At 43.0% G+C, this 13,324-nt stretch overlaps 1 protein-coding gene across 10 annotated transcripts in view; it reads left to right on the top strand.

The window, feature by feature from the left end:
• The window catches only part of shroom3 (shroom family member 3), a 66,909-nt gene that overhangs the window by 13,123 nt on the left and 40,462 nt on the right, over nt 1–13,324 (top strand). Inside the window, exon 1 of one of the 10 annotated variants that reach the window (XM_078955568.1) lies at nt 142–254. The exons of 8 other annotated variants lie outside the window; for them this stretch is intronic. The gene's annotated coding sequence lies outside the window, so the exon portion shown is untranslated. Of the gene's footprint in view, nt 1–141; nt 255–1,149; nt 1,281–13,324 lie in introns of those variants that run through there. One more of the 10 variants, XM_078955569.1, reaches the window with a different exon arrangement.

Consider the following 13,324-nt stretch of genomic DNA (forward strand, 5'->3'; position numbering starts at 1 on the left):
GCACGTCTGCAGCCGTGCAGCAGGTCAAACTCCTGACCAAAGCGCGACCAAGCTTCCCTTTCTTTCCTCGGAGCAGAAGGGGTTGCTGGTCTGGATCCGCCTTTGGAGAGCAGCGGATTCAGAAAGAGACTGAGATTAAATAGTTGCACCAAGACTTGATAAAGACTGATGAAACACAACATGTTAAGAGCTGGGATCATTTGAAATCGTGCTCTGAGTCAGCTGGCAGGAATCCGGACGGCCCACATTACCAGGTGAGATGCCAACGTTTGTTCTGGATTAGCTCAGCGTCTCTGAAGCTTTCACCTCCCCATGCTTGTGCAAACAGCTGAGGTAATAGCTCAGCCTGAAAACCGGCTTTAGGATTGAAAAATCTTTAATAAAATAGTTAAGCTTCACTGTCGGATGAGTTATTTTCCGGACGTGACGAAGCAACCGCGTTTGGCTCCAGTCCTCCAGAGTAAGGGGCTCCTCAGCGTGCCGCCGTGTCCTCGTCTGAACTCACCGCAGACTGCTTGAGTTTCATGCCTGGAGTCTGGATCGGTCTGGCTGTTTTGGTCTGAGTGTTTTTGGATTTGCTCCTGTGATCCACCTTTTTATCTGGACCCACTCTGGTTCAAGTTCTGCCGGGTGACACAGAGCCGGGCCTGGATCAGGTTAGAAAAAAAACTGCAGATTTGGTTAATCAGCGTGACTATTTCAGAAAAGCTGATAAACGTTTGAAGGAAAATGTAAAATGGGTCATGACCTATTCACAGCTTCATACCAAAGTGATCTAAAGAGGATTTGACCCGTTCCAGAGCCCATTTTTGTCCTCTAATCCACTTTTCCTTCACCTCCTGGAAGTCATCCGTCAGCTGTCTTCCTGCAACAACAGCAGTAAGCAGAAAAGCACTTTTCTGCTTTGAGCTGCGAACTCTGACCTCTCAGAGATACGCCTGTTTTTGTCTGGCTGCTGCCGCTTTTAGGGTTTGTGATTTCAGCAGCTGTTGGTCGTGTTTTGCGTTCCATGCTTGCAGTGGGGCGGACAAAGGATGTTGCCACCAAACACACCTGTCACACACCACACCTGCTCAGCCATTCTACTGACTCCCTGTCTTCCAAACCTGCCTGCGCTCGCTCTGATTGGTGCACATGGCAGAGACCTGATTGGCCGACAGCACAGAAGTAAAAAAGGCTCTGAGAGACTCGTACCTGACAGTCAGAGGCAGAACGCTGTGGGATCTTCTCTCAGATAATAAGACAAATCCTCCTGTTCCAAGGAGCGTGGCGTCGGAGCAGTAAGTGAGCATTTTTAAAAAGAGCCTTTAAATCTCCTCCAAAGAAAAAGATGCATGATCTAGCTGAAACTAGAGGATTATTCCGTATATTTCACTCTAAAACCTGCAGTTTACATTACATTTCTGTAGGTTTTTCCCACAACTTCAGCATTTTATGTCTATTTTAAAAAAAATAAAATAAATGTTTGAAGTTTGTAAAGAAACACTTGTGCTGATTTTTGATTATAGTGTAAATAACTGTTAAGTGAAGTTATAAAAGCCTTCAAATAAGTCACATTAATCGCTTTACGCTAAGATGATCTACCAGAGAAAACTTGAGGTTCTGAAATGAAGATTTTCAGGATAAAACCCACATTTTTCAAACAGACAGAAATGCATAAAAGGGTCTAAAAACGGTTCACCTGGGACATTAGAGCTGTTTTTTTGGTTGACTCTTCTGCGTTTTGAGCCCTAACTCAACTCTGTGCCCAACAAACTGAAAAAACGGATTTTTGCATCTAATCAAAGCATAGAACACTTCTTTCCTGGTCTGTGAGTCAGTCTAAGGCTTTTCCTCGTTTTTCTGCCTCCACATGTCGGGGTGTGATTGCCGTCTGCCGTTGGGTTAAATGTGTTGTGGACCATTTGTGTTGCATTCTAATTGATACCCGACACGTCAGGGTTTCCACACGAGCGAAGACGCGCTGCTCACCTGTGCCGTGTGTGAGTGTGTGTGTTTGTGCTGGCTTCATATTACCACACTGGAGTGTGTTTGTGATGCTTGTCGGACTGCATGCCTCTAGAGTTTTCTTAGGTACTCCGTACTCTGCATTGGTGCAACGCTTTGTCCTGCAGTTCTCCCCAAACCGCAGTCTGCACATCAGCTGTGTTCTTTTACACTTAAGCAATTCATTTAGCTTTTTTTCCTTTAGGCAAATAGAAAAGAAAGAAGAATAGAAAGAGAAACCAAACAAGGTTGTTCAATGGTACCAACTAATGGTTATTCAGGTTCTCACAGGATCCGTATTGCACTGTGGGCTGTCCGGCCCGTAGACGGTCGTAGAGACGAGCGGCCACATCTTAAGCGGAGAGCAGGTGTGACTTTCAGGTCTTAAGGGACGTCATGAAAATGGAACGTACCATTGACGTTTGTGGGGTAAGTAATTGTATTGTGAAGGATTCGTAAGGGAACCGCTTTCATGTCGTCTGTTAATTTCTGATAATGGACACTTCAAAGGCAGTAATACCGCTTAAACCATGATCACTTACGAAATAAATAAGTACTCAATCAATTATTAGTACTTTATTCTTGTTATTTTTAGGTTTAAATTGCTTTTTCCCAAAAAGTGGACTAGATGAACGGTCCGGTGCGTTGTCGTTGTAACGGCTGATCCAGCGCCAACCTCGACTACAGCGCTAAAGCTAAAGCGATATATACGCTGATGACCACGATGTGTTCAATAAAGCATCAGTTCAGAGAGAAAGTTCTCCTCTAACCGCTTGTTTTTGTCCAGATGATGAAGCTAAAGTTTGTTTTAAAGAAGCCAGCGCAGTGATATTGAACATTTAAGCCATGTGACCGGAACTACTTTTTTAGGTGTGCTTTATCCCTGTGGTATTACACTTTTTAATTTACACTCAGGAGCCAATCTTTTTTTTTTTTTTATTCAAATGGTTTATTTCAAGCAATCAAATCAAGAAGAATGCACAAAACAAAAACAATTATCAGTTATACATTCATACAAAGACACATCAAACTTAGGATATTAGACAATAAATCAAAGATTTCTTGAAAGGGAGTGGAAGGAAGTGAACTTCTATAATCCTGTTCTACCGTAAGCATTTTATTACATGATTTATCCGGTTCATAACTTTTATCAGACAGAATTAAGAATCCTTTAGTATTAATAAATCACCTGACAAAGATGAATTACTTCATAATTATGTAAAATAGACATAACACTGTTTCAGAAATCTTCATAACATATGCAGATCAAATATCAAAAGTTCAAAATATGTGCAGATTATTATTCATTAGAAAAATCATGAATCACTTTTTGTGGCAGGTGAAGTTACATAATTATAGATCAGTCACTTTAACCATCTTCAATAACTGATAAAGCTTCTTTATTATTACAAGTATAAAGTGAAGCTGCAAAAAATAAAAATGTCCATAATTCCATCTTCTGCTGCCTGATTGACAGCCGTCCTTCTGGGTTTAACAGAGTCGATAAGTTCTCTTCGCTGTACTGTCTGCAGACTTGTTTTAAGGTGCTTGTCCTTCTGCAGCTGTTATCAGCGCAGCTGGAAGTGAGTATACAGGCAAATACCTAGAAATACCCGGAAGACCATGCTGTAAGTAAGGATGACTTACGGGTGATGCTGTCGTACGGCGTCCTTACCCCACACGTTGGTTAGGTGTAAGTACTGCCTCCTTACTGACTGCGTTCGTATGCTGCATGCATGGGTGTGCATGTGACTCTGATTGTCTGATTTCCTGATTTTTACACTCAGGCTTCAGTGAAGAGCGCGCACGTACCACATGAACCAACAGGCTCCTATGTCCAGGGTTTTGGGGGGTGGGTGCGTTAAAATAAAATGCTAAATCTGTACAACACGCCTGCGTCTCACCTGCTTCATCCTCACGTGTTGTACACAGGAAGTGTTCCTACGACCTGTCAATCTGCAGCGTGCCGGTAGAAAAAATGTGCAGGAACATTTGGGGTCTGCAGATTGACTGAAGGCTCTAAAACTTGGATATTTCCTGTGTGTCACTTAGGTGCCTCATACAAGTCTGATGGTTTTTTTCACCTGTATCCACCCTTAGGGGCAGTTGGGACTGAGGACTAATCTGTTGATAACTTTTTAGGTGATTCCACTAGTCTGAAGGATTGTAGAAGTCTCTTTTTATGCTAAAACGTCTCAATATTGAGGCAGCAGCAGAAATCGTCTCCGCAGCAGAGCTTGAACAACCAACACTTTGCTCTTCTTTTTATTCTGTTTCAGAATTCGGCTCAATTCAAAAATACATAGTTAATACCCCAGGGCAAACTAGAAAGAAAAGCTCCATTGATGGAAGAGTTGGCTTCGTAATGTTCAAGTCAGAAGACTAGTGGGACCCTCCGGGCTTTTCTGCTTGCTCTGTTGATCCACTCCAGTGTGAACACAAACAGAACCAAAAAGAAGGAACAAATATTTTCCCACAGCTGAGTCCACAGGACTATCCTGGTGTGAAGGCTCCTAGGTGTCTTCTCCCAACAATCACATACGAAGTTTACTGATCCGTTTGAACAAAACCGTCTGCAGGTTATGAAGCTGGGCCTTTTCGGTTCAAACCCTTTAACTGATCCTGAAACGCTGTTGGTGCTTTGGTTAGCGTACTGCTGGGAGGTTTCCCCGGACGTCTCTGCTTAGTGACAGACGAAAACCTTTAAGATCTTTTTCTTGGAAGTTCAAACTTCAGAGCTGAATGTGATTTGATCAAACTAACACTGCTTTTGTGAAGTGTTCTCCTTTTCTTTGTGTGTCTCTGTTCTTTCATGATGATACTCTTCCTCTTATGTTAGACAGGCTGTTATCATTCTGCACTTTAGGAAAACAGCTGAACCTCAGTGAAATCATGTGTCCTGGCAGATTCGTTCCTCTTTACTGCAACCACAGAGGGCAAAGGGCAGCGACTGCCTCCAGCTGCAGTTAAAGCTGTGTGTTCAGTAGCCTCTGGTTTCTGGTGTTCACCTGTGTGGTAAATGATTTTTTTGGTCTCAAACTGGTCTCTGACGGTGATAGATTAGTGCTGGACTCATGCATCAAATCCTCTACTGGCCACGTCTCTCATACAGAATACGTTTAGCTTTCCAAATAGACAAAAATCTTCGATCGCGATCAGATCTTTGTTTTCATTCTATAATACTGAATTAATTTTTCTACGGAGGTCTGAACTTTGAGAGTTGAAACAAGAGAGAAAGGCGAGAAAATGTTCATGTCTGTCTGAGAAAAGTGTGTAGTTTTACTGCCTTAAAACGTCTGTAATATAGATGCAGTGCATCTGTTATGTTTAAAGTATGACAGGAAATAAATATTTAAATTGAAACAACCTGCTGGTGATTACACATTTCTCTAAAGAGCAACAGTGTTTTGACAAAAAGAGTTATTTGGATTATATTGTGACATTTATCGTTATCGCCTGATATGAAAAGACTCATCGCCCGTCCCTAGTTAGTATATTAAAATGAGCAGGAGTTCAGTGGGCCGTTGTGTAACTGAATCTAGTATTTAGTCAGGGAAGTTGACACTCGTGGTCTCCAGAGGAGGAAACCCTCATGCTGCTGATCTCCTCACATTTCATCCAACAGCTGTTGGATGCTGTCGTTTTCCATCTCTCCAGGTTATTTTCAAACACTATTCTAGAGCTCAAAAATACACCCAATTTTTTGAGTTAAAGCCAAAATACAGCCGAGTCCGTTTGAATGTAGGGCTAATGTGGTTGCTGCCTGTTCTGGTGCACAGGGCGCTCAGCCTGCCTGTAGAGGTGTGCCGCGGCGCCGCTCTCAAGACTCGTTTCAGCTGTCCGTGCACATAATGACATCAGGATGTCAGTTTATCCGTCCTAAAAATAGACAAAGAATGTGAAACCATTGATAAATACCTGCCAAAAACTGATGTCTGTGGGCTTTATGGGTAAAGTTTAGTGTCTGCTGGAAATGTGGGTCAATAGGACAATCCAGGAAGTGACGGACAAAACGCAAAAACATTTACGGACCCCTCCATAATCTAAACACTGACCCAACAAAACAAAGCCCGTGTTGGTGATGTGGACAGGTCGTGAAAGGACTCTCAGTCGGTACCATTCCTGCATTGAGTCAGCATGGATGGGAAAAGGAGGTTTTTGTGGAGATTTGACCCCTCCTGTGGCGCTATCTAACAGCAGGAACCATTGGCTCACAAACATAAAACATGTTCCAAACCACAATCAAGGCATAAAAGCAGTTTTTTTTCAATAAACCAAAAAGTTTGTGGATGTATCAAAGAGCTCTGACTTTTTGCGTTTGTGGACGGAACTTGAATCAGATCCAAAATGTTAGCTTGTAGCCACGGCGGGACCATGGGGACCCCGACCCACCTCTGCTAAGTGGATCTTAGCCACATTATCTGTGTGGCCAATTGGTTTAATATATAGATGGATTTTTTTCAAACTTTCACTGATCACAGCAACATTGATCACGTGAACTGATCTGTTGGTCTCACTATCTAACCTTTTTGGTAGTTTTCTTCTTATGGGTGGTCGGGGTTTCTGCACGTGGCGTAGATGGCTTCTGTCATGGTGAAGTGGTGGTGCAGCGTATGGGGTCGTCTCATTGTGTCACATGGCGTCTGAATGCTTCTCAGCCGTGTTGCTTCGTTAATGTTACTGACGGCAGTGGATTGTAGAGGCATTTATCCCGCCAGCGACCTTTTATGACAGTGCTGCGGTCCATCAGTCAGGATTTAGTGGAGCAGCTTTGATGGCCTCTCTTCCACTTCTTGGCTATTTTGCATGAACTTTGCTTTCTGCTTTTTGTGTGACTCAAGGCAAAATGCAAAAGTGGAAAAAGAAGCTCTTTTCCTTAAGTGTTCAGTCCTTTCTGGACAAAAACGGGATTGAAACCGAAAGCAAAAGTCTTCAGACTTGCAAATTCTCTTTCCATTATCTCATTTTGTCAGTATATGAACAAAAAATGTAATTGTGAAAAAAATCACACTGCACTCTTTATGGCACTTGAAAGCCTTTAAAAATAGTTGTTCCCAGAAAAGATGTCCATGCTGAAGTGATGGATGTGTGTTATTTTAAATTTAATGTAGTTAAACTCAGAATGTGGTTCTTGAAAGGTTTATTGTTTTTATTTTTAATAATATTTCCCCTGTTTGAGGGGCCAGGAAGAGCTCCAGCAGCTTTCATGAAGACAAAGAGGAAAGTCCTGATGAATGAAGGCTCGATGTCTGTAATCTCAGAAAACTTTTTTCTCTTTATTCCTACAGACATCAGTTTGTGTCTTTATGTTTTTAAACCGTTAAAGTCTATATCTTTAGAATTTAAGGAACACGTTTGTTCTGGAAGCCTCCTTTCAGTTCACAGAGTTCCATACAAACAAACAAAAATATAGAAAATGACTGCAGGTCCACCGCCATCTATCAAACCAAACCACCAATGATTGACAGACCTGGTCATGCTCGTGGTGGCGTGTTTTGCTGAAGGGCATAGAAACTCGCCCCTGATACATGCCTGAGTCCGGAGCAGAGACCTGAGTGCCTCTCTGAATGCTGCTCACGAACATCCATGCCCACAAAAACATAGACGCTGTTTGAGTTCAGAGGGGAGGGCAGGCTGATCGTCTCAAATTCCAAGGGTGTGTCCAGACTGGAGACGTTTGGTTCGCTTAGATGTTCACCTCCTATGCAGACGGGGGTCATTTGGAGTGTCATTTAAGTTATGTTTACCCCTTTTTAAATGGGAAATGGGAATTCTGTTTTTGGTTGTTTTGCTTTAGGTTCATGTATCGCAAGTTCTATTGCCATCGCAATATTGATCGTTAATATGGAACATCACAAGTTTTCATCATATGGTGCAGCCTGAGTGTGGAAGGTAGAGAATCATCAAACGTGAAGGGTTTCAGTCCGTAAATGTTTGTACATTTTCCTCAGACTCAAAGCAGCTGCAGTTCACCTCACAGGTCCTGCTAGTATTTTGAAATACTTCTTAAAAACTGAAGTCCACGTCTTTGCAGATGACAAACGAACTTCATAGAACCCCCTCAGACCCGGCGTCCACATGTGAGGGGATCACATTTGGGGTTTTATTACCACAATAGGTAATTCTGCTTAGCTGAGGCCCTGTCAAAGTGAAAAGAAAAATCAAAGAATAGGTAAGGTCTTAAGAGGTTAAAGCACAAGATGCATATAATTGTGAAAATGTCTTTTTTTTAAATTAATTTTAGTTTCATTCTCAGTTTCTCTCAGAAGGAACTTTAGTGCCGGTATGACTGCTATTCAGCATTTTAAAGTTATGCAAGCACTTTCCTATTGATGTTTTTGTACAAACACTTTCTCTCAAATTGGTGCTTTTCTAAACCCAACAATGTCTTTTTATGACAATTCCTTTTGTTTTGACCACAGTACAGTTTTTACGTCTGCGCACAGCCTCCATGGATTTAAATGTACTCAGTGGAAAGTTTTTGCCCCTGTTGCGTAGTGGTCTGCATGTAGCCCCCCCCACCTCCCCCGTCTCTTTTGTCTTCTTCCATTCATCTCGGCTGACTCTGTCTTTGTGCTCTTTTGTTGTGGGCTGACGTAATCGAGCCGAGTGAATGTTTGAGTTTCTTTGCTCCAAAAGGAAGAAGTCATTCACGGGACAGACCACATCAACCCCATTTCCTGAGTAACACTGTTTTTCTGACAACACTTTGGTGGGGACACAGCCTTATGAGGACAGTGAACCCACCAACGTTCCTCCAAACTCTGCGGGGCTCAGTGACGGTATCTGTAATCATTTTATCCACCAAAGGCCAAAGGATGCTTTCAGGGAACAAGTGATGCAAATCCTGACTTTTAGCACATCTGTAGAAACTCAGAACATTGAAAAGTCAGAAAAGGTCAATCTACTGTTCTTGTAATATTATGGCCAAGAAAGTATATTACTCCCTTACATCTTGTGACCGCTGTGCTTCATAAAAATGTGAAAGCAGGAAGCTTAGACGTCATAATTTGTCATTTGGGTTCTCTTGGATTGATAATCCAAGATTAAAACTAATTAATAACTTTGTTCTGTGACTGGATGGATATATTGTATATTTTAATAAAATGAATAGATGCAGGGGCCTCTGAAGTTTTCAGAGTAGGAAGCTACCATCTGACTGCTGAAGGCGTGAGGCATTGCCTGAGGGGAGGTCTGGGGGTCCTCCCCCAGGAACATTTTCAAAATTGGGGCCTTTTCCAGGCACCTGGGGCGTTATTTCAAAATATAGTGTTGTACCTGACGTTGATACAGACGTTCAAAACTGGTCAGCGAAATATAAAGTTTATCCCGGAAAGGATTGCAAAGAGCAGGACTTCCAGGATCCTTTCTCTTCTTGGTTTGCCCCGCCCTCATAATTCCTGGCCAATGACTGAAGAGATCTTCAGTCACATGGTTTTGTTTACCAGTTTTGGTCCGGAACAGGAAGGTCTGCTTGACGTTGGTCTGAACAGGTTGGGGACTCGGTCCAGACCAAATATTTTTTCCAGTTGTAGCACAGCCTTACTCGACATGTGGCGACCAGCGCTCTAACTTTTATTCACCAAACTGAAAAGGAAGGTTTCCAGTGTTAACTTCAGACTCTGCATTCACGAATTTTTTACTGTGAGCTACTAAATAAAAGTTTTGTTTGTCATCAAAAAGTAGCTGGTGACTACCTCACTCACAGGCAGCAGATTTTTGCCAGCTGCTGGCTGGTTTTGAGGCCCCTGTAGATGTCAAGGGAAAATCATGTAGATCAGTAGATTTCTTGTTAATCCATCCCCTTCTGTGAACTTAGACCAGATTCTTTTACCGTCAGAGACCTCAAACTCCAACCGTCACAGTTCTCCGCCTCTGTGCCGTTCCCGTTTAGAGTTTTAACAGCACAAATTCTTCAGAGCTGCAGGGAAAGTTTTGTTCCAAGTACACAATAAAAGCAACAGGTAGGTGTGTGAGGCTTTGGTTGAGTTTGTTTTTGCTCGTGTGAGCTCTCTGGCTTTGTGTTTTCGGTTTTGTCAACCACTTTCCATCAGACCAAGTTTCTGTTTGTTTCATATCAAATTCTCCACTCTGCCCATTCTGGGATTTCTGCTTTCGGTCACGATTCGCTGTTGTTACGTTTGTTCAAAGTCAGTAGTTTAGTTTTCAAACATGATGTATTGAAAAAAGCGTAGTTCTATCCCCCCCCGCAGTCTCGTTCCGGGACAGGCTGTGGTGTTTTCGGCTCTTTCAAAAGCAGAAGGAGGAGTCCACACAGGATCAGCATTCAGAACAAGCTCATGGATTGTGTGTCCTTTACCTTGAATTTGTGTTATGTGAAGCCATTGTGTTGTTGTGCACAGTGAGACAACACAAAGCATTCTTGAGGTGGCATAAGAGGCAAGAAAAGCCCCACTTTGCCCCCTTCCTTTTAGAAATGGTGAGTCTGCTGTCGTCCTCTGAGTGAAACGGATCTAAAGACATTTATAAAGTGCAGAGGCAGAGTTTCCCTTCTTAACCCCCAATGATCCATTGACAGATTCTTAATACATCATAATACACAAGTGATTTGTCAAAGTAACCTCAAGGGTGCAGTGGCATTTACTTGATGATTCCTGCTTTCTTTTAGTCCCACTGGTTTATGAGGCCAGAACAGTCTCATATACGGTTGCTGTTAATCATCTCTGCTTAGAACTTTCAGAATGTTACTAAAAGGTTTGAGCTCTCATGCTGATGCTTCCAGTTTACATCATAACTGCACTGTCCTTCATTAATGTAGTCGTTTGGGCTGAGTTGCTTTTTTTCAAAGTTCAATCAAGTGTTTCAAACGTGGAGGGCCTCTGTCCTCCCCCCTCTGGGGTCGCAACACGTTGCTGCGTCTGAACAGGAACACGACAAACGATGTCAGGAGCAAACTTTAAGACTAAAGGACACAATCAGTCGTCCACTTAAACGCTGTGTGTGTGTGTGCGTGCGTGTGTCTGTGTGACTGGGTGTGTGTGTGTGTGCATGCGTGTGTGCGTGTGACTGTGTGTGTGTGTGTGCGTGCGCTTGGCGGGTGCGTTAAGATGGAAAGTGGAACGTGACACCCGGCTCCTCCGGTTCAGGTGATTTCAGGGAGTTTGGTGGCTGCGGCACATTCTTCTGACTGGCTTGACTGGTTTTGCTTTAATGATCTTTTATCTGCACACCTGCTTGTGTATTTGTGTCTCTTTGTGTGCATTTGTTGCAGAAGAAAGGTTTGATGCCTACGGTGAAACGTTTGCAGCGGCGGAATGTGGCGCGCTCAGGACAAAGGCCAGGTGTGTCCTCCTGAACGCTGTGTGTGGTGTTGTGAACTTGAAAGGATTCGGAGGGAAACGGCTGAACTGGGTGGAGCAGGAAACAGCTCTGACTTTCATTAATGACTGAGGCATGTGTGTCATCCAAGGAGAGCAACATTCATGCCAAAAAGTTTGCTGAAAATCTCCGTGTGGATTAATCGTCTGCAGACACCTACATCTCCCTGCTATCCTGGAGAAAATAACATTTTACTGATTTCACTTATAGCATTCTCATGTTTCTTTTCTGGTTTATTAAAAAAGCAGTTTAAAAGCTTAAACATTGTCGTGGTGCTGCTTACACTTTTATAAAACAGTTTATGTCTTCCTTTATTTGTTGTCTTTTTTTCAGTCTAAAGCCAAAACTATAACTGTGGAACTTTAACTCTTGTGTTGTATTTTGTGTAAAAGGACTGTTTTCCTAGAGCTGCCTCTCAGGAACAGGCCTGAAGGTGAGACGCTAAGCAACAGCCGTTTTGGACCTGCCGCCTTTCTCTTTCCTCTGGGTTTCATCTTTGATGGTTGATTTGCAGATGACAGTCAGCCTAAATCAGCTTTAAAAACGGTTTTTACTGAACTGTTGTGGTGTTGATCTGACCTCTTTAGTTGTTTCTAGAAGGGAAGCTCTTTGGTTTTCCTGTTTTCCAATATCTTAATAATTGCCAGAATGTCCTTGTTGAGCTAGCGTGAGCTGCTGTTTTTTCAGTGAACGGAGGCCTGATTGAAGATCTGCTAAAGGCTTTTAGGGGTTTGTACACAGAAATCCTACAGCAGATAGTTTGTGGTCCTAACTGGTTTGCTGTTCTTCTCTATGTTTTATCAAACAGAAAACCCTCCATGCTTTAGCACTGAGGATGAGCCGGTGACTGTATATGAGAACTGGACTGAGTAACTCCTCCCCCTGGTGGACCTAAAGGCCTCATTTCTCTCTCCTCACTGCAGGTGTTTTCTGCTGAAACCGGGTCGTGTAGACCCGTCCTGTCATCTTACCTGCTGTTATTCTGCTCTTTCTAGCAGAGCTGTTCTGCTCAGACGTTTGTCCTTACAGACGTGTGCTGCTTCACGTGTTCTTTGCTCGCGTCACAGACTGGGCAGGAGTGACTCGGCTCATTGTGAGCGCTGAATCTTTGTTGTGGCCACACCTGGACTCTGAGCAGCAGCGAGCACTCAGAGGTGATGAAGAGCATTTGGTGAACATCTAAATCCTAAATGCAGACGGTCCGCTTGGACCCAACAGACCTGCACTAAAAGCAAATGCTCTGTTCAGAGTGGAGGTGATCCAGATCCAGACGGAGAACAGTTCAGGGAAAAGGCAAAAAAAGGAAAGCATTGAGGTGCATTCATGGAACATTGTTCATTTTCTCCAAATAAGGAGAAGGAGCACCTCTGGATGAAAGACTCACCGCTGGAGAATTCTCACAGGGTTTGGGACGCCACCAGAGGGGGGTGTTCACGTGGAAACGGTAAACATGGCCTCAGCTGGACCTGACAGTGTTCCATGCTGACCTTTTGATCGGAGCGGAGCTTCTCCCAAATAAACTGAACTTTCCCACCAAAAGCATGAAATGGTTCTCCTCTGTCACTCAGAGCTTTCTCTGGATTCTCCTGATTCTATACAGATCATCTCAAATGTAGTGACGAAAGCGAGTGATGTGAAGTCGTTGTAAAAGTGTCTCACAGCCACTACGTACAATCTGCACATATTGCATAGATAAGCGTTGGTCAGACGTGGTAAAAGTGAGGAAAGTTGTGGTCTTTACGTGACATTTTAACAGATATATCATGAATAACCCACGTTAAAACCATGGAAGAAGTACGAATAAACCACTCAAAGAACACGTAAACCTGTGTAGGACATGAACCGTGCGTTATTATTGCACTGTTTATATGCATTTATATGGCATTGATCCCACTGTAACTGGTAAAAAATGCCCGTCTAATCTATACATCTGTCAGTTATACTTATAGATGGATAGATATACTGATAGATTGGACGTGGTGAGAAGGTTAGAGTCACT

Source organism: Oryzias latipes, chromosome 12, assembly GCF_053564925.1.
Source record: "Oryzias latipes strain Hd-rR chromosome 12, Olatipes_Hd-rR_3.1".
NCBI classification, from domain to species: Eukaryota; Metazoa; Chordata; class Actinopteri; order Beloniformes; family Adrianichthyidae; genus Oryzias; species Oryzias latipes.